The sequence below is a fragment of the Sus scrofa genome, chromosome 12 (assembly GCF_054392235.1).
Source record: "Sus scrofa isolate SSC_HxYL_T2T_F1_AM1 chromosome 12, Sscrofa_HxYL_maternal_Yorkshire_Landrace_v2.0, whole genome shotgun sequence".
NCBI lineage: Eukaryota > Metazoa > Chordata > Mammalia > Artiodactyla > Suidae > Sus > Sus scrofa.
In genome coordinates this window covers 10,829,190-10,855,555 of record NC_139394.1, presented here as the reverse complement: position 1 = coordinate 10,855,555, position 26,366 = coordinate 10,829,190, and the positions used below count along the sequence as shown (strand labels likewise).

The window sequence follows — 26,366 nt, the reverse complement described above, 5'->3', positions numbered from 1 at the left end:
TCATTCATTTGCTTTATTTGTATTTTGTTGGAGCTCCGTATAAGATTTTTCTTGGGGAAAAAAAAAAAGAGTCTCATGGCTAAAAATAATTATGCAAACCAGTGATCAATTAAACAAGAAAAGACCAACATTACTGATAGGGAGCGCCAAGAGAGGCAGCAGGAAGACAGCAAGGATCTGCTCTACAAGCTGGTGTTGGAGAGAGCATGAGGAATTTTTCCATTCCCTTTCAAGGGTAATTTGGGCCTTGAGGACAGGATCCTTAACTGCTGAGGGACTACGGAAGGTCTGGTAGGGAGTTCAGCTGTTGATAGGAAAATTACAGGGAACTGGTTGGTAACGTCACTGAGGCAAGAACACATTTTGTGTTAAATTGGGCTGTAAAGGTCTAAACCATTACCATCTAAAATCTGATCCAGGAAACTCTGGCCTGGGAAGAGCTTTGAACCCAGGGTCTGGGATGGTGCCACATCTTAGTGGGGTAATGTCCCCACTCCATGCCCTTCAAGAGGTGGGTGTAGGAACATTTCATGGCATCACTTGAGCAGTTTATTTAAAATGCAGTTCCTGTATGCCTCCATGTATTTGATAAATCAGGGTCTCAGGCTGGGTTCCAGAAACCTCTTTTTAACAAAAGATGCCTCCTAGTGAATCTGATGCCCTCTGATGTATTGGAACAACTTGCCAGCATCCTCAAAATTCTCCGTTGCTAAGAGTCATACCTGGTGCTTGTTAAGTATTCAACTTTTCAGGCTTCTTAAGTGTTCAACTTTTAGGTTCCCTATAGATGCCTGATTGAGATGGAGTTGGGGTATTTATATGCTGGGTTTTCCTTTTTTTTAATTAAAGTGTAGTTTATTTATACTATTCTGTTAGTTTCAGGTATACAGCAAACTGATTCTGTTATATATATAACATATACATACAGTATATAATATATAAAATATAATGTGTATTTCAGATTATTTATCCATTATAACCTATTATAAGATATTGAATAGTGTTTCCTTTGTTATGTAGTAAATCCTTATTGCTTATTTATTTCATGTGTGGTAGCTTGTATCTGTTAATCTCATACTTCCAGTTTATTGCTCCCTCCCTTTCCCCTTTGGTAACTATAAATTTGTCTTCTGTGAGTCTGTTTCTGTTTTGTATACAGATTCATTTGTGTTATTTTTTAGATTCCACATACAAGTGATATTATATAATATTTGTCTTTCTCATTGTGGTTTTGATTTATATTTCCATGGTGATTAGTGATGATGAGCACTTTTTCAGTACCTGTTGGCCATTGTATATCTTCTTTGGAAAATGTCTATTCAGGTGCTTTGTTCATTTTAAATTATATTATTATTATTATTTTGCTATTGAGTTATATGAGTTTCTTTTTTTTGGATATATATTTGTTTCTTTTATGTAGACAAACCTTTTAATTTGATGCAGTTTCAGTTGTTGATTTTTGCTTTCATTTCTTTGCTTTTGCTGTCAAATCCAAAATATTATTCCCAAGACCATTGTCAGGGAGCTTACCTGCCAAGTTTTCTTCTAAGAGTGTTATGGTTTCAGGTGTTATATTCAAGTGTTTAGCCCATTTTGAGTTGATTTTTGTGCAGGATTTTTGTGTATAGCGTAAGATAGGGCCCAGTTTTATTTTTCTTTTTTCTTCTTCTTTTTTTTTTTTTTTTTTTGCATGTGGCTATCCAGTTTCCCCAACACCATTTATTTAAGAGACTGCCCTATCCCCCTTGTGTATGCTTGCTCCTTATTCATAAATCAATGGGTCGTAAATTCATGGGTTTATTTCTGGGCTCTCCATTCTGTTCCACTGGTCTGTTTTTGTGCCAGTACCATACTGTTTTGAGTACTATAGGTATGCAGTATTGTTTGAAATCAGGAAGTGGTGCCTGATTTCTCATATGAAAAATGCCTTTGGAATTTGGATGGGGATTGTTGAATCTATAGATGGGTTTGGGTGATATGAACACATACCACCCAAATTAGTAGTAACTGAAGGACTGCTTTGGTACTGCTATAAGCAGCAACACCATCTGCCAGGACCTGAGAACACTGGTTGCTATAAGTCTAGCTCCTCTTCTTCATCTCTATCTCACTCCCAGTGGTTGAGATCTGTAGATTCCTCCAGAAACCTCCATGAGGTTGGATCCGTATGGGCCCCCTGGGAAGCATCTTGTAATGTCGGGGGAGCTGTATGTCTGCTTTGGGTTTTCTTTTTCCTACTGGAGAAACTATTGGCCTAGTGATGCTGTAGGTTCTGTAGATTCTGCAGGCCTAGAGGAGGGGCTGTGTGATGAAAGCTCCTCTAACCCTTCCAATGTGGTCCTTATCAGGGGGAAGCTTCAGCATCACCCTCAGGTTCTGGGATTCTTACAATGGTGTCTTGCCTGTGGATGGTTGCTAGTGTTGGCCCGTGAAGAGTTAGACTGAGGCAAACTCAAATAGATGCCTTTATTTGAAAACAGTGGAGGAATTGCAATTCAGGACCAGCAAATGGTAGCAAACTATGGGGAGTCTGTTGAGGGTTTGGGGTAGGTTGTATTTACAAGCAGAGAATGTGAAGGGGGAGCATTCAGTCAGAGTCAGTTAAAATTACTGACAAATTAAGACCAGCCCTGAAAACTTCCTGAGCAGACCATATCAGTCCAGTCACAGAAACAAAGCTCAATTCAGCCCACTGGGTGGACCCATCTGAGCTGGGTCATCTTTCATCCATACTCTGGTAAAACTTACCAAGGGCTATAGGAGACATATGGTCAACTCCCTATCATCTGAGTCCTTAGTCCTTAAACTTTGTCATCCTGAGGGCCCATGGGTGAGAGTCTCCATTTTATATCTTCTGATTCTATTTTTAGATTGAAATTCTTTCACAGTAGTTTGTCTTCTTGTGATGAGAAGAACTGAATTTGAAACAACCTATAATGTCATCTTGATAATGTCACTCCTAGTGGGAAGCTGCAATATTACAGCTGTTATGAGGGCCCCATTAAGAAGTGTGAGAACTCAATGGAGGATTCCTGAAAATGGACCTTACTTCGAAGAACAGTAGGTGGGAGCACAAAGTGCAGTTAGAAAGGTGATACAGTAATCACAGTTCTCTAGCACTTTTAAAGAAGCACTTGGAGTAAGCCGCTGCAATGGAAATCTCAACAAGGAACTAGTAGGCACTGCCTCCAGAGATGATTTAAGAAAATGATGTTGGGTCGTGATCATCATTGACTGACCTAGGAGCTCTTTGAATGGTGGAGAGCTGCCACCAAGGAACTGTGAGTGAGATCAGATGCAGTTTGAGGATTGCCTACCCACTGGAGTTTTCCTGTGGAGAGAAGGAAGCCAGGTTTTAGCCTGGGGCAATGCGAGAATAGAGATTTAGAGTTTCTCACTTTTCCTGAATGACTGAAGGCCTGGAATGACACTTTTATCCCACCTAGAAATCTGGCTGGGTTGGAAGCCTAGAAACACGTTTGCATGGGTACAGGGCAAAGATGGGTACAGGACAGGGTATTGTGTCAATATAGAGACCCCCTAGGACCCCGGGTTTCGGGTTTCCATCCTGGACAAAGAAGACCATGTATCTATCCTACAGTCTTCTGATACAGCTGGTGAATTTTGAGAATTCCCTTAACATTTTCTTCTGTAGTAAATTTGACCTGACCTTTTTTCCTCATGACCCCTAGTACCAAACTCCAGTGGTTTTTTGTTTTGTTTTGTTTTAGGACTGCACCCTTGGTATATGGAGGTTCCCAGGCTAGGGGTCTAATCGGAGCTACAGCTGTTGGCCTACACCACCGCTCATGGCAACACCGGATCCTTAACCCACTGAGCGAGGCAAGGGATTAAACCTGCAACCTCATGGTTCCTAGTCGGATTCGTTTCTGTTGTGCCACGATGGGAACTCCACAAACTCCAGTGGTTCTTAATCTTTTTAGAACCGGTGGGGTTAGCTTCATGCAGCCTGTTTTTCATTGTGTTCCTTCTGAGACTATTGTGAAAGTTTTATTTCTCTTCGACAGAATGTTAAGTGCTTGCTTTAATGTCCTCGGTTGCAAAAATTAGGTGAGTTTTTAATGTCAGGAGAATATTAGCTTTTCCATAGAAGTTATAAATTCAAATTATACACCATGAAAGGGAGTACAAAAGCTGAGAAAAATTTAATGAAAAAGAGTCTACAGTCAAGTTTCCTATTTATTTAGTAATTTAAGGGGCATATTAATGGAAGAATCTTGGATTTTGGAATTGTTCTTCTCTAAAAAAAATTTAATATTTGGGATATAGGGATTAAAGATTAGAAGCAGTCTGAAATGGGATGAATATTGCTCTTTATTTAGTACATATAAAATCTTTAATAACTTTATAATTTTTGTTTAAGAATTGTTCAAAGAGGAGTTCCTGTAGTGGCTTAGTGAGTTAAGAACCTGACCTAGTGTCCAGGAGGATGCAGGTTGGATCCCTGGCCTCACTCAGTGGGTTAAGGATCTGGTGTTGCTGCAAGCTGTGGTGTAGGTGGCAGAAGTGGCTCGGATCCAGTGTTGCTGTGGTGTGACATAGGCTTGAAGCTGCAGCTGTGATTCGACCCCTAGCCTGGGAACTTCCATATGCCATGGGTGCAGCTGTGAAAAGGAAAAAAAAGAAAAGACTTGTTCAAAGAAAAGGCTCCCCCTGCCATTCTATTACTTTTTCATCTTCTTTGTCCTTTGGCAGAAAAGAAAACCAAGAAGGCTGAAAATAGAAATGGCAGGTTTGGAGTATGTAGAGCCAAGTCTTTGACTCTGACCAGATGATTCCATAAGTTTACATTTAATTCCAGCACAGTGTTTCTGTGGCCAGGATCCAGTCTTACTGTCTTTCAGTCACATGGCCTTTTTTCAGACACCAAATGTAGAAGGGCTCCATGGAAGAACCTGGAAAGGTCTGCAGTACGTGGTGGTACTGACAGCTTATCAATGCCACGACAGGAAAATGTGTTCTTGATGAGTAAGGCATCGGGCTTGTTCAAGGCATCCAAATTGGCCCCGACAGATGGTTGGTGGCAGATAAGATATGGTCAGAAGGTGCTGACTCTACTGCCTTGGAATGTTTTGAAATGAATTTTGTGCCCAAAGGAAAAACAAACAAACAGAAAAATGAAGGCACAGTAGAACAAGAAATAAGAACAAAAGGAAAATTTATACAGAAAATTAAAGGGAAGTGAGTCAAAGAGATGAATGTGGGAGTTGATGATTTTATTCTGACTTTACAGATGGCCATTTTGTATCAGCATCGTTCACGGCATGAACTCACTGAGTTGGTATCCCATGAACAGAATTTCAGAATTTGCTAGAACACACTTTCCCTTCCAGGAGAACTTGGCTGACCCTGCTTAACTTGGACCTTATTTAAAACATACCCATCCTGTAGGTAATGGCTAAATGTGGTATATAGAGTTCTCACACATCAGTTTAAAAGCTCAGTGGAAAAAATAGGTAAAGGATACAGACATGTGGCAAATGAATGTAGAAATCTCTATTAAAATATGAAAAGTTTTCTCTGTCTCTTTCCCTGAATAATGGGAAAACAATCACAGAAAGGAGACTTTGGGCACAGAAAAGGGAAGTGATACCTTTTGACTTAGCATGGATTTGACCTTGTTTCTTTTTAGCTGGATTGGTGTATAGCAGAGTTAGATAGAAAGGAGGTTATGTAATTAAACAACAAATGAAATCATTCTGTTTCTTATGATTTGTCATTTTAAAAAATTTAGAGTTAATTTACTGTGAGGAGATAATGAAACTGGCTAGATACTTTTTACTGTAGTGTGTCTAAAAACTTCTGCTGTTTTAATAAATAAATTCTAAGAGATATTTTTCACAAATGAAGTTGTATGAAGTAGTTTGCTAACCCATACTTCTGGAAAATCCAGTTGAGTGGAATGTGAGCTAACAATAAAAATGGTGCCATCATATTATTATTATGTTTTTAATAATTCAGCAATGGTAGTTTTCTCAAGGATGTTTATTTTCTTTTGAAGACATAGGTATGTATGTGTGTATGTAGGTGTAGAAAGTAAGCTTGTGATCTCTAAGCTATAGAGTAACAAAATAATGTTAATAACTAACTACTAATAACTAATAGAATGCTTCCTGTGTTTTAGGTGCTGTCTAAATGTTTTATTCAAAATCTCTCCTTGCCCCTAAATTTTAATCAGGGAACATTCCAAACATATGCAAAGGGAAACCAGCTAGAATTGTGGTGTTCCCAGTACCTGTCTCCCAGCTTCAGCAATTAATAATTCATGGCCAAATTTGTTTTGCCTACATCCCCACTGCTTTCCCCCTCCCATATCATTTTGAAAGAATCCTAGATATCATATCGTTTTATCCATAATATTTCTGTATGCATCTGTAAAAGATAAGAACTCAGAAAAATAAAAACGCAGTGCCATTATCACATGTAAAAATAATTTCAGCAGTTTCTTAGTACAGTAATACCTCAGAGATATTATAGGTTTAGTTCCATGCCACCATAATAAATTCACCATTGAAATAAAGTGAGTCATAATTTTTTGGTTTCCCCAGTTCATATAAAAGTTATGTTTACACTACACTGAAGTCTACTAAGTGTAAAATAGCGTTATGTCTGAAAAATGTACACACCTTCATGAAAAAATAGTTTATTGCTAAAGAAAGCAAGCCATCATCTGGGTTTTCTTTCTTTCTTTTCTTTCTTTTTTTTCGCTTTTTAGGCATATGGAAGTTCCCGGGCTAGGAGTTGAACCAGAGCTATAGCTGCCAGCCTACACCACAGCCACAGCAATGCCAGATCTGAGCCGTGTCTGCGACCTACACCACAGCTCACGGCAACATGGGATCTTTAACCCACTGAGCGAGGCCAAGGATCAAACCCACATCCTCATGGATACCAGTCACCTTCTTTACCACTGAGCCACAACAGGAACTCCATGTGAGCTTTCAAGATGCCAGTTTTTTTGCTGATTGTGGTCTTGCCTCGATGTTAATGGCTACCCACTGATCCAGGGTAGTGGTTGCTGAAGACAACCGTGAAATTTGCTGCATATTTGACTTCCTTTCACTAATGGTTTCTCTATAGCATGCAACCCTATTTGATAGCGTTTTACCCACAGTAGAACTTCTTTCAAAATTGAAGCCAGTCTTCTCAAACTCTGCCACTGCTTTTTCAGACTAAGTTTATATAATATTCTTAATCCTTTGTTGTCAATTCAACAATATTCAAAGCCTCTGCACCAGGAGTAGATTCCATCTCAAGAATTCACTTTCTTTGCTCATCCATGAGAAGCAGCCACTTATCTATTAAAGTTTTATCATGACATTACAGCATTTCAGACACATCTCCAGGCTCCAGTTCTCTTGCTATTTCCTCCACGTCTGCAGTTACTTCCTCTTCCAAAGTCTTGAACCCTTCAAAGTCATCCAAGAGCTTTGGAATCAACTCCTTCCAAATTCCTGTTCATATTGATAGTTTGACCTCTTCCCATCAATTATGAATGTTCTAAATGGCATCTAGAACGGTGAATCTTTTACAGAAGGTTTTCAATTGACCTTGTCCAGATCAGTTAGAGAAATAACTGTCTATGGCAGCTATAGCTTTACAAAATGTATTTCTTAAAAGAAAAAAAATAAGACTTGAGAGTCGAAATTACTACTTGATCCACGTGCTGTAGAATCGATGCTGTGTTGGCAGGCTTGAAAAAACATTAATCTAGTTGTACATCTCCCTTCAAACTCTTGAATGAGCAGGTACATTGTCAATGAGAAGTAATACCTTAAAGAGACATTTTTTTTTTCTTCTGGACAGTGGGTCCCATTAGTGGGCTGAAGATACTCGGTAAACCCTGTTGTCAACAGATGTGTAGTTGTCCAGGCTTTGTTGTTCCATTTAGAGAGCATAGGTAGATTTATCATAATTCTTAAAGGGCCTGAGGATTTTTAAAATGGTAAATGATTGTTGGCTTCAACTTAAGGCCACCAGCTGTGTTAGCCCCTAACAAGAGAGTCAGCCTGTTCTTTGAAGCTTTGAAACCAGGTATCAATTTCTTTCTAAATATGAAAGTCCTAGAAGCATCTGGTGTTGTCACTGCGGTGGCACAGGTCACTGCTGTGGTGCAGGTTTGATCCCTGGACGTGAACTTTTGCATGTTGCAGACAAGGTCAAAAATAAATAAATAAAAATGAAAGTCCTAGATGGCATGTTCTTCCAATATAAGTCTCTTTCTTCTACATTAAAATTTTTTTGTTTAGTGTAGCCACTTTCATTAATTATCTCAGCCAGGTCTTTGGAATAACTTGTGGCAGCTTCTACATCAGCACTTACCGCTTCACCTTGCACTTTTATGCCAATAGAGATGGCTTCTTTCCTTTCACCTCATGAACCAACCTCTCCTAGCTTCAAGCTTTTCTTATGCAGTTTCTTCATCTCTCTCAGCCGCTGTAGATTGAGGAGAGTTAGGGCTTTGCTTTGGATTAGGCTTTGGTTTAAGGGAATGTTATAGTGGCTGGTTTGATCTTTTAACCAGACCACTAAAACTTTCTCTGTATCAGCAATAAGTGTTTTGCTTTCTTATCGTTTGTGTGTTCACTGGAGTAGCACTTGCGATTTCCTGCAAGAAACTTTGCCTTTGCATTTACAGCTTGGATAACTGTTTGGTGCAAGAGGCCTGGCTTTCAGCCTATCTCGGCCTTAGACATGCTTTTCTTACTAAGCTTAATCTTTTCTAGCTTTTGATTTAAAGTGAGAGACATGAGAGTCTTCCTTTCACTTGATCACTTAGAGGCCATTGTAGGTTTATTAATTGGCCTCATTTCAATATTGTTGTGTCTCAGGGAATAGGGAGGCCTGAGGAGAGGGAAAGAGATGGGGGGATGGCCAGTCGGTGGAGCAGTCAGAATGTTTATCCATTAAGTTCCTTGTCTCCTATGGGTGCAGTTCATGGTACCCACAAGCGGTTAAAATAGTAACTTCAAAGATCACTGATCACATGTCACCAAAGCAAATAAAATAGTCATATAAAGTTTGGAAATACTGAGAGAATTACCAAAATGTGATGCAGAGATAGAGAATAAGGAAATGCTGTTGGAACAATGGCGTCCACAGATTTGTTCCATGTTGCCATAAATCTTCAATTTGTTAGAAAATAAAACACATGTTCCCACTGTGGCCCAGTAGAAATGAATCCAACTAGGAACTGTGATGTTGTGGGTTCGATCCCTGGCCTCGCTCAGTGGGTTAAGGATCTGGCGTGAGCTGTGTAGGTCGCAGATGCGGCTTGGATCTGGTGTTGCTGTGGCTGTGATGTAGGCTGGCAGCTGTAGCTCTGATTAGACCCCTAGCCTGGGAACCTCCCTATGCCTTGGGTGCGGCCCTAAAAAGACTAAAAACAACAACAACAACAAAGACAAAAACACAGTATCTGTAAAGCATGATAAAGTGAAGCACAATAAAATGAGGTGTGCCTGTATCATCCAATATCCAATTTGAGTTCAACTTGCCAGTTGTCTCATAAAAATTATAACTATGTGTTCTCATTTTTTAGTTTTTAAAAAATTGTTTATTTGAATTGGGATCAAAATAAATTGCAGATACTTACATTTAGAATGAATAAGCAATGAGGTCCTTCTGTATAGAGGAGAACTATATCCAACCACTTGTGACAGAACATGATGAAAGAAAATATGAGAAAAAGTACGTAAATATATATATGACTGGGTCACTTCGCTATATAGCACAAATTGACAGAACATCATAACTTTAACAAAAAAGTAAAAAAAAATTTAATATCCACATATTACAATTAATGTCTTTTTTGGCTATGCCAACAGCATGTGGGAGTTCCCCAACCAGTGACCCGAGCCACAGCAGTGACCTCACTAGATCCTTAACTGCTAGGCCATCCGGGAGCTCCAACAACTAGCTTTTGATTTATAGGTGCCCTGTCTCTCTTGCTCCCTCTGTCTCTCTCTATCTCCTCCTTTCTTCTCTTGCAATTTATTTATTGAATGAATTGGATCACTCGCCCAGGTTGAATTTTGCTGTTTGCACCCCGTATGACTTTGTCTTCTGAGTTTCCTGAAAATTCATAGTTATATTTGGAGGCTTGATAAGGCAACTCTGACAATTGTGGGATGGGCAAAGAAGACTTGAGAATGGTTTTAGGTTCTTCTAGAGAGAGGCTTGTTTTCTCTCTTTTTGTGATGTTTGCAGATGCTGTTGTTAGCAACCCAAATCCATTAATTAGGGTTTCCAAAATTGTTACGGTCTAATTCTAGCAACTTTTTTTCCCCATGTATTAGCTAGAAACTTCTATAAAAGGAAGTGCCTTCTCATTTAAAACTTTTCTCCCAAGTGTTCAATTTAGGTAGGAAAATCAGGACAAGAGCTTCATTTTTCCCCTGTATTTGATAGTTTTTAAAATAAGGGGTTAATAAGCACCTGTGATCAATTAATGCGATTATTTATTTTTTGAGAGGGTCATTGTGATTCATAGATCATACATTCATACATACATACATGCAAACATACATGCATATATGCATGGAACATATACCCTTAGTATGTTTCAATACCACATATTGTGGGTATTTTCTTTATTGATATTCAGACTTCCCACTTTGAGGGGTGAGTGTTTATTCAGGTTGCTCCTGAGTCCTTTTGTAAGATGCCTGTATACAGTCTTTTGCAGGGTTTTTGTCCTATAGGAGGACTTCAGCCTCTTCTGTACGTTTCCTGTTTCATACCTGTAATCAGTCATTTCTACAAGATGCCCTGGTTCTTTTTAGTAGGAAAAAAATTATTTTGACACCAAAGTCTAGTCTGTAGGGGTCATCATTGCTACGGGATGGCGTTCTCAGTGGACGATACTAGGGAAAATCATGAGTTTTTACTGATACTTCCGATTCAGGGCTTTTTAAGGTTTGTACTGAACCTGCTTTGATATTACATCTCTGTCTTCTTTCTCTTACTCTAGAATCCCTGCTCTCAACAGCATTAGGAATTTTAGAATTAGTATATTCCATAAACACTCAGTCTTTTATGCCTTAGCATACTCCCAACAGTCTAGGAATAACAATAGCAATGCTGTTGTCAACTCTGTGATTAAGAAAAAGAGCGTACAACTTATTTTGGTAGTTTTCTTTGTCCTTAGCATATTTAGAGTATTAGAGTATACCCCTCAGGAATGTGCTGACAAATTATTGTGTTTTAAAGTCACATGGAATAGTTAGGTTTCTCTATGTGTGACTATGCTACCACCTAGATGTATATTTAAAACCATTTAATTTTTGGCATTGCATGTTAAAAATAATAACTAGGGTTTATAAGTGTCTGAAAACATTTTCGCAGTTTCTTGAATGATGTAGATTCAAGAAACATTAAATATATAAATATATACATATTATATATTTATATATATTTTATAACTGATAGCAAAATTATATATATAATATATACATATATTTAAAAATAAATAGTAATTTTTATTATATATGTAATTTTACTATCTTTTTAAATATTAGCTTGCGTATATATTAGATACATATGTCAGATCAGATGTTTGTTTTTATATTTATTACATATTTAATATTTTACTTTATATTTTATTATATATTTAATATTTTACTGCTTGTTTTAAAATACATGTTCGAAAATATTTGATAATATACAATTTAAATATATTGATAATATATATTTATTTTATATTTTTATATTTATATATTTATATTGTATATTTATTTTATACTTAAGATACAAATATTTAAATATATTCCTTTAGCTGCTTATCTTAGATGAGTGATAGTTTATCACAATAGCTTTCTTCATCTTCCTCTTTTTTTCACATTATATTCTCAAAATCATGCCAAAGCAATATATAGAGTTATTCCTCATCCCTTTGTGGAAATGAATCATTCCCCATTGTGTGGATGTGCTATAGGTTATTCAATCAATCTGAAGTCTAATGGACATAAGACATTTTCAGCATTTGTTACTACAAGATGTCTTTCAGTATATAGCTTGGTGCGTATACCTCTTTGTTTAGGTGTCGCTTTGTGATGGATTCTGAGAGGTGGGATTGTTGGGTGAAATGATAGGTATAGTATATAATTTTGTTATATATTGCCAAAGTTTCTTCCTTTTTCTCTTCCCTCTGACAGCATTGCCTGTGTCCTCATGATTTGTCCACAGCATGGGTTCTCAACTTTTGGCTTTTGCCAAAAAAATAGATGAGAAGAGTTGTCTCAGTGTAGCTTTGGTTTGTATTTCTTTTGTGATGGTTAAGAGCTATTTGCATTTCTCTTTCTGTGAACTTTCTTTTCATTAATCTAGCATATTTTTCTATTGAGTGGTTAGTGTTTTTACTTTATTTTTAGATGCTCTTCATGTATTAGAGATTTTAAAAATTTGTGATAAAGATGAAAATAGTTTCCTAGGTTGTCACTTATCATTTATTTACTTCTGTGATCTTTTGTCATGCAAATGTTCCATTTAAATTTTTTTGTTATCAAATTTATATATCTAATTCCTGATTGCTTTTGGATTTGAGTTGTAGTTAGGAAAGTTTCTCTTCCTTTTAGGTTGTAAAGGAATTCTAGTATTACAGATTTAAATTTTATATTTAAACATCTCGTCCTTTTGGGATTTATCCTGCAGTATGATATAAGGAAAGAATCCAGTTTTATTTATGTTTCCATGTGAATATCTAGTTGTCCCAATACAACTTATTAAATAGACCATCTTTTATTCAATGATATGGTATGCTGATTTTATTGTATATCAATTTTGCACCTGCAATTGGATGCACTTCAGGATTTTCAATTATGTTCCATTTTTCTGTTATAATTTATGTACTGATACTATACTGTTTTAATTCTAGAGTCTTCCTAATATGTTGTAATATTGGCAGGGCTAACTCTTCCCTTACTACCTCATTGCTTTCTTTTTCATGGCATTATTTACTATTCTTGCATTTTTTTTTTTTTTTTAACTTTTGCTTTTTAGGGCTGCTCCTGTGGCAGATGGAAGTTCCCAGGCTAGGGGTCGAATTGCAGCTACAGCTGCTGGCCTATGCCACAGCCATAGCAACTCCAGATCTGAGCTGCATCTGTGATTTATGCTGCAGCTTGCAGCAGTGCTGGATCCTTAACCCACTAATAGAGGCCAGGGATTGAATTTGCATCTTCATAGATACTAGTCAGGTTTTTAACTCACTGAGCCACAGTGAGAACCCCCTACTATTCTTGCTTAATGTTTTTCTAAATGGCCTTGCTGATCAACTTATAAAGTCTGGCTCTAAAGATAAATCCGATAGAATTTTTGTTGGAGTTGTCTAACTTTACAAATTAATATAGCTCAAGTGGACATCTATGCTAATGTATAAGAAAAATAGTAGCAATCTGATTTTTTAAAATCAGATGATTTATAATCATAAATGTTTTAACACTAATGCAAATGGTCAAATTTATTTGTTTATTTATTTATTTATTCATTGTCTTTTTAGGGCCTTTCCTGTGGCATGTGGAAGTTTTCAGACTAGGGGTCAAATCAGAGCTGTAGCCGCCAGTACCACAGCCACAGCAGCTTGGGATCCGAGCTGCATCTGTGACCCACACCATGGCAATGCTCAGTTTGATTCCACTGAGGCCAGGGATCGAACCCATGTTCTCATGGATAATAGTCGGGTTTGTTACTGCTGAGCCATTGAGGGAACTCGAAGTGGCCAGATTTAACATCAGCACCAAGACTTCCTTTTATATGGGACATGTATCCACACAAGAGATATAGTTTGACTTCTAGCATAATTTCATTTGTTTAATTTATAATCAAGTTTTTCTGTATCTGTGTTTGCATTCATAAACTGAGCTAGTCAAGGAAGTCCACTCAGTGAAAACATAATAGTTGTGGGTACTTTTAATCTACTGTCTGGATTATGTTTCATGGTTTTATGACTAAGAATGGATGTTTAGGAACAGATTTCCAAAAAGAAATCTGCTCTTCTTGCTGTTTCTGCACCCTCAGTGAGATAATTAATTAGCTACAATTGAAGTTAAAATGCAGTGAGTCTGACTTTTTGTTGTTGTTCCTTGTGAAATTGTGTCATCAATGTTAGATTCATATTTCAGAACTTCCCCATCACATTGTAGTCATGTGGCCTGGCTACATTTACTCTCAGCCATGCCTAATCCTAGTGCCATGGATCAACCTAGAACATCTCATATTACTGATGTTTTTTCATTCATTCAACATTAAACAAGCTATTTAATGTGTTGGAATAAAAGTTCTCCTCTTGGAGTTCCCGTTGTGGCGCAGTGGTTAACGAATCCGACTAGGAACCATGAGGTTGCGGGTTCAGTCCCTGCCCTTGCTCAGTGGGTTAAGGATCCGGCGTTGCCGTGAGCTGTGGTGTGGGTTGCAGATGCGGCTGGGATCCTGCGTTGCTGTGGCTCTGGCGTAGGCCAGTGGCTACAGCTCCGATTCGACCCTTAGCCTGGGAACTTCCATATGCCTCGGAAGTGGCCCAAGAAATAGCAAAAAGGAAAAAAAAAAAGGTTCTCCTCTTAAGGTCTAGAGTAAGGTAGGTAAATCCAACTGAAGTTAAATACAATACATAATAATACTAAAGAATGTGCTCCACCAAAATGAAGGAGTAGAGAGAATACAGAGGAGGTCACAGGGCACGTAACACAGGGTAGGTGAAAGGAATCTCCAGGAAGATGGTGAAAAAAGATCCAAGGATGAGAGCAAAGCACAAAGCCTAGAGAACAACTAGTCTGAATTGCAGCTGGAGAACAAAGGATTCCTGGAGGAAAACCTCTAAGATGAAAATGAGGGAAAGTCTGAAATGTAGCTGAAGGAAGAATTACTTCTGATAGAGAATTTGGGTATGAAATGGTAATGGACAGGTAGAAAAATCAACATCAACAATCAAAACAAAGCAAACCAAACCAAAAGAAATATCAACTCCATGACAAGCAAACTTGTCCCAAGAAAGAGACTGTGTCTGAACGATATGGCATGGCTTAGTTTCAAATAGCATTTGCATAGTAGTAATGATATCATTATTAAGTATGACTCTAAAAATTACAAATGAGTTAGGAGACTGCAAGGAAGGCACGAATGTGTGGAGAGAGTAGATCTTAGAGGGGAGGTGGTGGTAAAAGAGTTGAGTTCGTAGGGTCAGTAGCAGGAAGCCCATAGGTAGTGGTCTAAAATGGAACAATGAAGAAGTGGTAGTATTTCCTGCTTAGGTATTGAAAAGGAAATATCAAATGAAACATCTAAGACAGTAGGAAGTAATTGCTTCTGGGGAATGGGAGTAGAGTGTGTGGAAGGGGAAGAACATGTTTAATTTTCAGAATATCTTCTACACAACCATTTAACTTTTTTTTTTTTTTTGGTCTTTTTGTCTTTTCTAGGGCTGCACCTGCAGCATATGAAGATTCCCAGGCTAGGGGTCCATTTGGAGCTGTAGCTGTGGGCCTACGCCAGAGCCACAGCAACTTGGGATCCGAGCCTCATCTGTGACCTACACCATGGCTCATGGCAATGCCGGATCCTTAACCCACTGAGCAAGGCCAGGGATCGAACCTGCAACCTCATGGTTCCTAGTCGGATTTGTTAACCACTGCACCACTTCGGGAACTCCCCATTTAACTTTTTAAACTCCATAAATGTATGTCGTTGATAAATCATATTTCTAAAAGAGAAGGCAGGGCAAGAACCATATATGGAAAGGGCAACATCATAAGACAGCTATTGGCAGCATGTGATTCATTATCAGTATCTACAACAATAATAAGCATTAAAAAAAAAAAAGGCTTGGAGTAGAAATGGCTAGAATTGTAATTATGACCAGATGAAATGGGAAGTCGAATGGTGTCTTATTTGAGCAAATATTGATGGGGTCACAAAACCAAGAAAATATAAGCTATTTCCAAATGGAGTTTCTATTTAAATGAAATGACCTTAGTATATGTCAACCCACTAATTAAGTTGGAATCCCAGGGAGAGAATGAAAAGCTGTTAAGTGTGCATACATCTTAAAAGTGAAAATATTATATTCAGGGTTAATATAGTTCACACTTTCAGTTTGCCAAAGAATCAGTAATAATGGCCAATTTACGACTCTCAGCGAAATCATATGACCACTGAAATGTGTAAAGAGAGCATCTGGGGAGTTCCCGTCATGGCGCAGTGGTTAACGAATCCGACTAGGAACCATGAGGTTGCGGGTTCGGTCCCTGCCCTTGCTCCGTGGGTTAAGGATCCGGCATTGTGTGAGCTGTGGTGTAGGTTGCAGACGAGGCTCGGATCCCGTGTTGCTGTGGCTCTGGTGTAGGCTGGTGGCTACAGCTCCGATTCGACCCCTAGCCTGGGAACCTCCATATGCCGCGGAAGCGGCCCAAAGAAATAGCAAAAAGAAAACAAACAAACAAACAAACAAAAAAAGAGCATCTGGAATTCTAAAACCTGTTGTTTGTTTTGGAGAGCAGGAGGAAGCATGGGCTGGTGTTGTCAGTTACCTTCAAATGCTGCTACTACCTGCCTTGGAACACACAGTGTCCATTACTGTCTGTGACTTGGGGGTCAGGAGGGATGATGAGAAGGAAAAAAGCATAGACCAATATAAACCTCCTTCAAACCACTAATTTTTAAGCATTATATATCTAAAGTTTTACAGCTTAGATAAATTCTTTGCTTTTTCCTCAATTCTCCTTTTCCTGTTCATTGCAAATCATGGTAAAAATGAGAATAAACTGGACATGGAAAAGCTGTGCATGCATGAAGGAGTTCCTGAGTTTTTAAATGTATATATCAAGTTGCTACCTACTGACAAGTACAGTAGGGACTAAGATGGGGTCCCAAGGGTTGAATTTATCACTGGTCTTCCCTGATATTTGAATGCAGAAGATAGAGCTGAGGGTTGAATTCTGTGCTTGTCAGGATATTCTCTTTGTCTCTCTTCCCACTTTCAAACTCCTCTGGCCCCATCATCTATATTACATGTTAAAATGAATGCTTTGGGAATGGATGCTTATTTCTAGGGCCACTGCTAGATTTGAAACTTTCCTTTCTAGCCTGGCCTCTGGAATCCTGTAAAAAAAACACATGTAGGTTTTGGGGTAATCTGACATCTCATACCCTTGGATCTTAGCAAGGAATTATGGCTGGTAAATAAATAAACCCTGCTTTAAGCTTGCTCTGAGTTTAAAAGTCATTCTGTAACCAGTGGGTTCACAGGGATGACATAGAAGCGAAGAGAATACCGGCAATCTGGGCAGAATTTGAACTTCTGAATAAAATTTCAAATTAGCAAAAATAAACTTAAAAGTGGGTGATGACTACACATGGCCTCAGTCCCAAATCTCAGGTTTTTCTTTTTTTTTTTTTTAGGGCTGCACCCACAGCATGTGGAGGTACCCAGGCTAGGGGTTGAATCAGAGCTATAGCCACCAGCCTACACCACAGCCACAGCAACGCCAGTTTTGATTTGTGTCGGTGACCTACACCAGAGCTCATGGCAATGCCATTTCCTCACTGAGTGAGGCCAGGGATCGAACCTGCGTCCTCATGGATACCAGTCAGGTTCGTTTGTGATGAGCCACGGCAGGAACTCCCCCGATGTCACATTTAGCATTTTGAGGTGACATTCTGTGATGGGGGGGCAAGGCTCGGAAGTCTGGTTCCTTGTAAACTTTTGTCAAAAGTTCCAAGCACAGACGCCTCCTAAAAGATCAGTTCTTTGGAGAGCTTTTATTTTTGTCATTTCTGAATCTGTGAAACCAAGGTGGAGAATCTGGGCTGTCGCCGTTCCCCCCATCAGCCCCCCGCCAGCTTCACCCCCTCTGAATTCAGTGTTTCTCTAGGACTCTTTCCACAGTGAGGTAAACGCCAGGGCAGAGGGGCTGCTTCAAAGCAAATGAGGCCCTTAATTTATCATAAAAAAGAAGACTGGTTGTTAGGGTTTTATTGGATTACAATAAAGCCTCCTAGCACTAGGAGTCTGTGGTTTGATTCCCGGCATCACCGGGGAGCTTGAAATCATAACCACAGATTATAGCAATGAGCTTCCAAATTTCCATATCCTAAGCAAAGATGCTGCTTTCCTGGAGCTAATGTGGAATTACATGCTCTGTGATTTTAGGATATGTATTGGAAAATTTTCTGTTTGGATATCACGTTGGGAAGGCTGTGATTCTCCAATCACCTCTGTGGTTACCACTTCAGTGTTCTTAAAAAAGGAAAGGGAAGAAAAAAAAATAAAAGGAAACAAAACAAAAGATGATTGTTGTGACTCCCTCCATTCTGTCCTCTTGTACAGTTTGAAGGGTTTCATTAATTATTTTTTTTTTCTTTCACTGAGTTCAGTAAAAGTTCTTATAAGGTCACCCTGGGTTGTAGCAGGAGCTTATGCAGATCTCTGAAACTATCTTGTATGAAGTTTCATTGTATCAGCTAAATAAACTAGAATCTACCATCTGATATAAAGTGTACATCTCTGTGTACAATTATATATTTGGTGCTATATATACATTTTAAAATAATTTTTGGCTACCATATTGAACCATATTGGAATGAAAGATTATGCAGAAGATTTAAACAGATATATTTTATTTTTCTTCTTGTAAGATATGTCTCATTGAACTGGTGAAGAAAAGTGATAGCAGTTTGAACTCCTTTTTTTCTCAGACTCATTGGTACACCATACATTTAATGAAATGGGAACAAAATCTGTGAAAACTCATGCCTGCATTCATCGCACTGCTTGCAACTCCTGATCATATTTGTCCTTCACCATCTAGGCTCAGAGCTATTCCAGCATTATAGGAAGCTGTGTCCTACTTTTCATAGTTGGAGAGAAAAGTGTTGATCAGTGTTTGGGAAGGACAGTCAGTGCCCAGAGGGAAGGAGGTTGTCTTTTTTCTGATCTATTAATAGTTCATTTTTCTCCTTCTACTTGTGAATGGGAGCAAATCTTTGGGAGTTGTCTCTGTACTGGTTAAGATGCCTTTTCCTAAAATGTAGAAGTCATAGGAAACTCAGACTTAGGCAATAAAGACATATGTTTTCTCACAGAAGTGGAAATACGGAAATAGAATCCTGGGAGCCCCTTTATTAATGGTTCGATAATGTCTTCCAGGACTTTAGCTAATTTGGATTTTTGTTCCCAGATACCCATTCTTCCCCTGGAACAGGGTTGAACATTACTGCTCATGTTCACATGACTTACCCTACCTGCCTTTATGGGAAAAGTGTTCTGCTTCTCCCATCTGCTTCCCTCTCCCCAGCCCCCCATATGTGGGGCTCTTGCCCCAAACAAGCTCTGGCGGTTGGTAAGAGAGCAGGCAGGACACATTGTCACGGAAACTTTAAAAGAGCGACTGGCTCACATTTCCCTTGCAAGTTGCTGCCTTCTGCCAGGAGAACATAGATTGTAATAGCAGCTGCTTCTTTGCCTGGGTCTGGAAGGAGAAGACACTTGAGGGTGACCAGGGCCCAGAAGTCCCACAGCCCTCCTACGACAAAGGGAAATAAATGTGTGTTGCCTTAAGCCACTAACACTTTGAGGTTGTTTATTGCCACTGGAAAAAATGACTAATTTTAGAACCCTCTGTCCTTCCATCTCTCCATTCCAGTCCCTGCCAGTGAAGGCTGCTTTCTAAAGCTGGTTTTCCTGTGGTTGGAGAGTGACAGCAGCAGCTCCAAGCCTCACCTCCAGATGGGATGGTAGCCAGAGGCAGCAAACGGGCCATCTCATTCCATGCTTCCTTAAAAGTGGAGAGACATTTTGCAGAAGGTCTGTGGCAGACTTCTGGTACCTTTCTGATCAGACAGAAATGGGTGACAAGCTTGCCTCTAAACTGTCATTGGCCAGGAAGATGGTAACATTGCAGTTGACCTGTGGCAATCCAGGTTGACTCCTTGGCCGTGAGAGCTGACGGCTTGTTTTTTATTTTTTTAATAGTTGGATTACTTTAGTTGAGATGTAATTGACATAAAATTACATTAGTTTCCAGTGCACAGCATAAGGGTTCTATATTCATATACATTGTGAAATGATCACCACAGTAAATTTAATTAACACCCTTCCTTATACATAGTTGCAAAATTTTTTTTCTTGTGATGAGAATTTTTAAGATTTTTCTCTATTAGCAATTTTCAAATATGCAATACAGTATTATCAGTATTTTAAAATTTTTTATTGTTAGATACTTCCCTGGACTGTACAGTATGTCCTTGTTGATTATTTTATATATAGTGCTGTGTATTTTAATCCAAAACTCTTAATTTATCCTTCTCCCACCTTTCCCCTTTGATAACCAGTTTGGTTATCAGTGCATTTTCTATGCCTGTGAATCTGTTTCTGTTTTGTAAATAAGTTCGTTTGCATCATCTGACTGTCTTTTGCATCATATACATGGAGTGAGATGGGGCTGGAAACAGTTAGATACCTGAACAAAATCAGGTCTTTGCCCACCGGGAAAAGGGGAGAAATGAAGGTGAACAGGCAATCCTCAATCCTCGATGCTTCAGACACCCACCTGATCTCACCTTGGATAACTTTTCTTGCAACTCTCCTCTGTCTTTCTCCCCATCCATTTCCCAGACATTTCCTCTTCCCTCTCTATTTTGCTCTGTCTTCCTCTTACTTTTGCCTCCTTTCCCACAAAGCATGGGATTTTTCAGGGGAGAGTGACTCTGTCAGGGTTCATGGAGAAAATTGATTTCCGTTTTTTTTTCTCACTTTTTTAAGTCCAGCAGAGAATCAGCTCACCTCACAGTTATGAAACACATAGTCTTGGCTCCTGAGAAACTCTGAATTCACATATCAAGTGGAGCATCTTCATTCACTGCAGGAGGTATCCCAGGGTGCCTGATTTTGAGGACTAGAGAGAAGAGGGAACTCTTTCTTTGTTTTCAAGCTGTAAGGGCTAGAATGGAGACCAGAGACTTCAGGGCAGGTGGCTGTTCTCAGTGAGAATGCTGCAAACCTTGGATAAAACTGATGTTCTGAGCAAAAGTTTCTAGGTTTTCCTGAAATGTCTTGTTTGTCTCCCAATTTTCAGGCTTCAGTCAAAGCCCAGAGCAAGAGCCTTGAATGATGAGCTTTCATAGGAATTCAAGAGAAGGGGAGGAACAGAAGCTTAAATAGGCAACAAACAGTCCATTTACAACATGCGGATTTTCCAGACCAGTGTTCCTAAGACTGCATTCCATTAAAGATTAGTATTCCTTTAAAAAAACTTGTATGTCCTCAAAGTGTTTGGAAAATGCATCTTAAATATTTTCTCTTTTAAAAGCCAACTGTGATGCATTTTCTTCTTTGTCATGATACCTGATGCACTGGTCACTCATTCTTAAGAGGTAAAACAGAGTAGAGACCAGTTGTCAAAATTCTAGAAACAGGCTACCGAAGACTTACCCCAGCACCATAGTCAGCCCTCCTGCCTTGTAGTTCTGCACCCTTGTATTCAGCCAAACTGGGAAACATAAATATTTGGGGGGGAAAAAGTTCCAAAAAGAAAAACTTAGATTTGCCATGTCCTGGCAACTATTTACATGACATTTACATTCTATTCACAACTCTTTGCTTATAGCACTTACATTGTATTAGATAATATAAGTAATCTAGAGATGATTTTAAAGTGTACAGGAAGATACCTGGGTTTTACACAAATACTATGCCATTTTATGTAAGGGACTTCAGTATCTGCAGATTTTGGTGTCTGCTGGGGTCCTGGAATCAATGCCCTGCAGATACCAAGGGATGTCTATGCCATTTAATACCTAATTCCTCTGTGTTTCAACTCAGTTTTCTCATTGGTAAAACTGGTACACTAATATTTGTATTTATTTAGCAATGAGGGTAGGTATGGTATGTAGTAAATATTATGTAAACATTATTATTTTAAATGCCTCTGCCCCTTCTCCTTTCCCTCATTCTCCCCTGTTTTTTTACCCTAAAGACAATATTTTCAGTAGGGAAATAGTTGACTGTCAGGGAGTATATGTATACAGACCTGAAAGTGTACCCATGAAATTGTTAGGTGGTAAAAAGGAAGGGGAGGAACCTACCTAGAAATATAAAGTAACCTTTATGGTGGTGGTCTTCCTTGTGTAAAAGTTGCATAAGTACATGGGTAGGTTTACCTGCGTATGTGTTATATTATTGAGGAGGTTGTCTCAAACTATTAACTTTTTTTTTCTAGGCTAGTATAGAGAGGGAAGGTGTTTTCACTTCTTATGTTTATTTTATTTAAAATGATAGGACAGTTAACAATCTTTACTTCCATTTGTTTTCAGTATTTTCGTATAACATGTATTTAAATTGCCACGTTTACATTTTTTAATTGGCTTAAGTTATTAAAGAAACACTTTGTGGAGATCCTAACTGAATCATTAGAAGCTTCCAAAATAAGGTAATTGTATTATTGGTAAATGGGAAGGATCTGTGAAAAGTTGAAGTTAAAATAAGGGGCTGTGTTATGGTGCAGAGAGCAACATGCTGTGGTTGACGGTGGCACCACTGATGTGTTGTGTATGTTATCGTGTATGGAGTGTGGCCAAAAAAATTGAGCAGATTTTTTTCCCCCCTGTTGCACCACATCTAACCCATTACCTCTGATAGTAACAAACAGCTTTGGAAACCCTTCACATGCATTTGAGCATTTCTAAGCATGCGTGTGAGAATTTGAATCATTCTTATTTTCTTGGGTGGAAGGAAACAGCAGTGGCCACCACTCTTGGAATCTTAGTATTGTAGCCTGATATCCTTTGACATTCTGGGGTATGGTGTAAATCTCCTTTTCCTGTTATGATTAGGGCTGTAATTTTGGTCTATTTTTGCCACCCATAGAGAAGGTATCGTTGTTTCCACTGATCAGAGAGGATAAGCTGCTAGGTTATTCAGTTAGTCACTGTGGACAGCATTGGACTCAGATGTGGCTGTGGGTCGTGGGTTTAGTGATCATCATTCTGAAAGCCTTCCCCTACATCTTTTCTCCATGGGAGCACAGCCATGGAAACTTCTCTCCTTGTTATTGTTTTCTTTTAATAGAGAAGCCGTTTTTCAAAATGTGGCCCATGAACCCTTGGAGGGCCCTAAAACCTTTCAGGAGTTCACTAAGTCAAAGCTATTTTTGTAATAATACCAAGCACTGTTTGTATTTTTGACTGTGTTGACATTACACTGATGGTACAGAAGCAATGATGGAAAACTGCTGATGCCTTAGCACAAATCAGGGCAGGGAGAACAGATCTTTTTAATGTAGCTGTGTGTTGCAAGGAAAAGCACATACAAAGCACTCTGCTGCCTATCAAACCCCAGTGATCATCTTGAGGTGAAGTCCTTGTGTGATTATTACAAGTGAAACTAGGTGCTTTTTTCATGGGACGCTCTGTTGAGAAGAACTACTGATAAACTATGGGTTTTTGATAGGTACTTTTTTGAAAATAAAGGAAGTGATAGTGATAATGTTAAGGAAAACAACTGACAGTACTTTTTTCTGCCAACGGTTAAAAATTTGAGCTCCAGCAAAAATCTGAATCTTTAGAAAACAAGTATGTGCCACTATGAGCCTAATTAAGTTTCCCAATACCTAAAGACTTCTGATGAGATTGAAGGTGAAATTAACAAGTGTGATTTTGGATGTTGCCTAGTGAAAATGTGTTAGCATTCACAAAATCTGCAAAACTCATTGAACAGCTATTTCCCAGATAACCAAGACTTCATGGTATATATTCATTATATATGAATAAAAGATCCATCAAAATGAAAGGTAGACTAGTGGATTATAATGAAGCAAAGTACAAAAAGTTCATTGATATGGTTTCAGCTATCACAAGCAAATAACTACCGCCTGTCAAGTTTTGATGTCATGTTGAAGATTAATTTCCACCATTATATAAAAGGTCATCAAAATACTCCCCTTTTCCAACTACATTACCTGTGACTTCTTTTAATTTAGACTTCATTTTCTAAATTACTTCAACCAAAGCTACATATCATAACAGAATAAAAACAGAAGACATGAAAGAGATTTATAGAATGTAAAACAATTCCACTCTTCTCACTAAAGATTTTTTTTATTTATTTATTTTTGGGTTTTTTTTGGTCTTTTTAGGGCTTCAACTATGGTGTATGGAAGTTCCCAGGCTAGGGGTCGGATTGGAGCTGCAGATGCCGGCCTATGCTTCAGCCACAGCAATGCCAAATCTGAGCCATGGCTGTGACCTACACCATACATTACAGCAAGACTGGATCCTTAACCCACTGAGCAGGTCCAGGGTTTGAACCTGCATCCTCATGGATGCTGGTCAGGTTTGTTACTGCTGAGCCACAACGGGAACTTCTCACTAAAGTTTTTTGGAGAAAATACCATCACTGTTAATAACATACATTATTTATGTTAACATGGAATAGGTTTATATTTTAACAGATAAAAGTATAGCTTATAAATTTCTCAGCTTTAATATGGTGAACAAAAGCTTTGGTTCCAAGACCATGCATTAGCTACTGGGCACATAACACCATATAATGAACTGTTTGATTGAAGTGTATTAATTTTGAAGTGTACTTTTGAAGTGTATTTTTAAAGTGTACACATTTTGAAGGATAGCGCCCCAACAGTCAGGGTATCAACTTAAAGCTATTGTTAAAACTGAGCCTTTTGATCTCTTTCTTAACACTTTGCCAAGACAGTCTGGCATCTTTGCCTAATTTACTCCATAGGCTATCATCCTCTCTAAGCTTCAAAGGGCCAATCCAACAAGGTATTAGGACAGGCTCCAGGTGTCTTTGCCAGGATGTTAAATCCTAAGATGTAGGAGAGTTCTCCTTTAGTGAAAAATTCTCTCCTATATGGGCTTCTATTTTGGCTGCCTAATCCCACCCTCCAGTCCTGTGTCCTCATTATCTATTCCAGGCATTTCCTCCTAGTTACTGAAGGCACAGAAAAGCCATATTCTTCAGCTGTTTAGATGGTACTCCATATCTGCCTACAGCAGCAAGTGTAATCCCCCACTTGGGCTTTGCTGAGAACTGATCCTAGTGATTGGGCTAGAAACAACAAGAGGAGCCAACCTAATGTCTCGAGTGGTCAGACAGTATCTTGTAAGATATCTTTCTTAGATGATGGTCTTCAGGCTATAGGATGCTGTTTTTCACTAGCAAGGACAAGAGGCTGATTCTAAATACCTGGACATTTCATGGGACTCTGGAAGTTCAAACTTTCTAAAGGGATCAACACTCCAGAATCCTTATACCCCATCCAAAGGTCCTACTGCTACTTTTTTTAGGGTTATGAGTTTTACATGGGAGGTGTTTTGAACCATAAATTCAGGCTCCTTTGTAACTTCACCACTCTTAAGATCAAAGCTTGGGCCTGATTTTCAGCACCATTTGCCTGCTGGCTGCAGGATATGTAGGTTTCTCCAAATCTGCCTGTAGGCTTTCTGGCTCCCACAGCTTGCCATGAGTTGACATCTGGCTGTCTCAGCATGCAGTTCTCTTTCTTTAAAGCTTTCAAGGCCTTTAACAAAAGGGATCCAACTCTAGCTCTTTATAATTGTCACTGCTCTTATATCTTTCCAGGACTACAGAAAATGCATAAGCCAGTGCTTCCTCTTCTGTCTGGACTGGATCCACCGTAGATGAGCTTTTAGTAATTGTGAGCCCGTACCTGGCCAGGATCATCGCTACCCCACTTATCATCAGCCGTACGATGCCTCTGGCCCTTTGATTGGTGAGTGATCCAAGTCCAGAATCTCTCCTGAGGGTCTCTATCTAGGGCCAATTCTTGTAGCAATTGTCTCAAAAGCATACTCTGAGGCAAGGGCTCAAGAACAAGTAGCTTCTGTTGGAGTTGAACCTAACAGGCACACATAGAGAGTGACTCGGTGAGATGGGAAAGAAGGAAAGCCAATAAAGGATAAGTTGATAAATGGGGTACCATGGGCCAGTGAGGTGCTATCTTGCTAAAGATCCCATGTAGAGTCTTTGGCTACATCTCAGAATCATCCTCTTGTGGGCAAAAAAGCTGGATGTTTATCCACCAGCTCTGTACCTCCTGATTGCCTGGAGCAGTAACTTCCTGGCACTTCTGGCCTGACCTGCCATGGGCTGAGCTTGTGTCTGTGGCCAGAGCCTTCTGGTAGAAGAAGTTGGAGATGATTCAGGTAAGAAATCACCCATGTGTTTGAGAACTGCCCAGTGACGCTGAGGTGACGTCCATGGTGGGCTGAAGGACATGGACTTGACACTTTTTTTTTTTTTTTTTTTGCTGCACCAGCAGCCTGCAGAGATTCTTGGGCTTTCAAACCATGCTGTGGTGACAGTGCTGGATCCT

At 39.0% G+C, this 26,366-nt stretch overlaps 1 protein-coding gene across 2 annotated transcripts in view; it reads left to right on the top strand.

The window, feature by feature from the left end:
* KCNJ16 (potassium inwardly rectifying channel subfamily J member 16) overlaps positions 1–26,366 on the top strand; it is a 499,644-nt gene that overhangs the window by 75,934 nt on the left and 397,344 nt on the right. For both annotated transcript variants that reach the window (XM_084983833.1, XM_084983832.1), the window contains exon 3: positions 25,613–25,763. The gene's annotated coding sequence lies outside the window, so the exon portion shown is untranslated. The remainder of the gene's footprint in view (positions 1–25,612; positions 25,764–26,366) is intronic.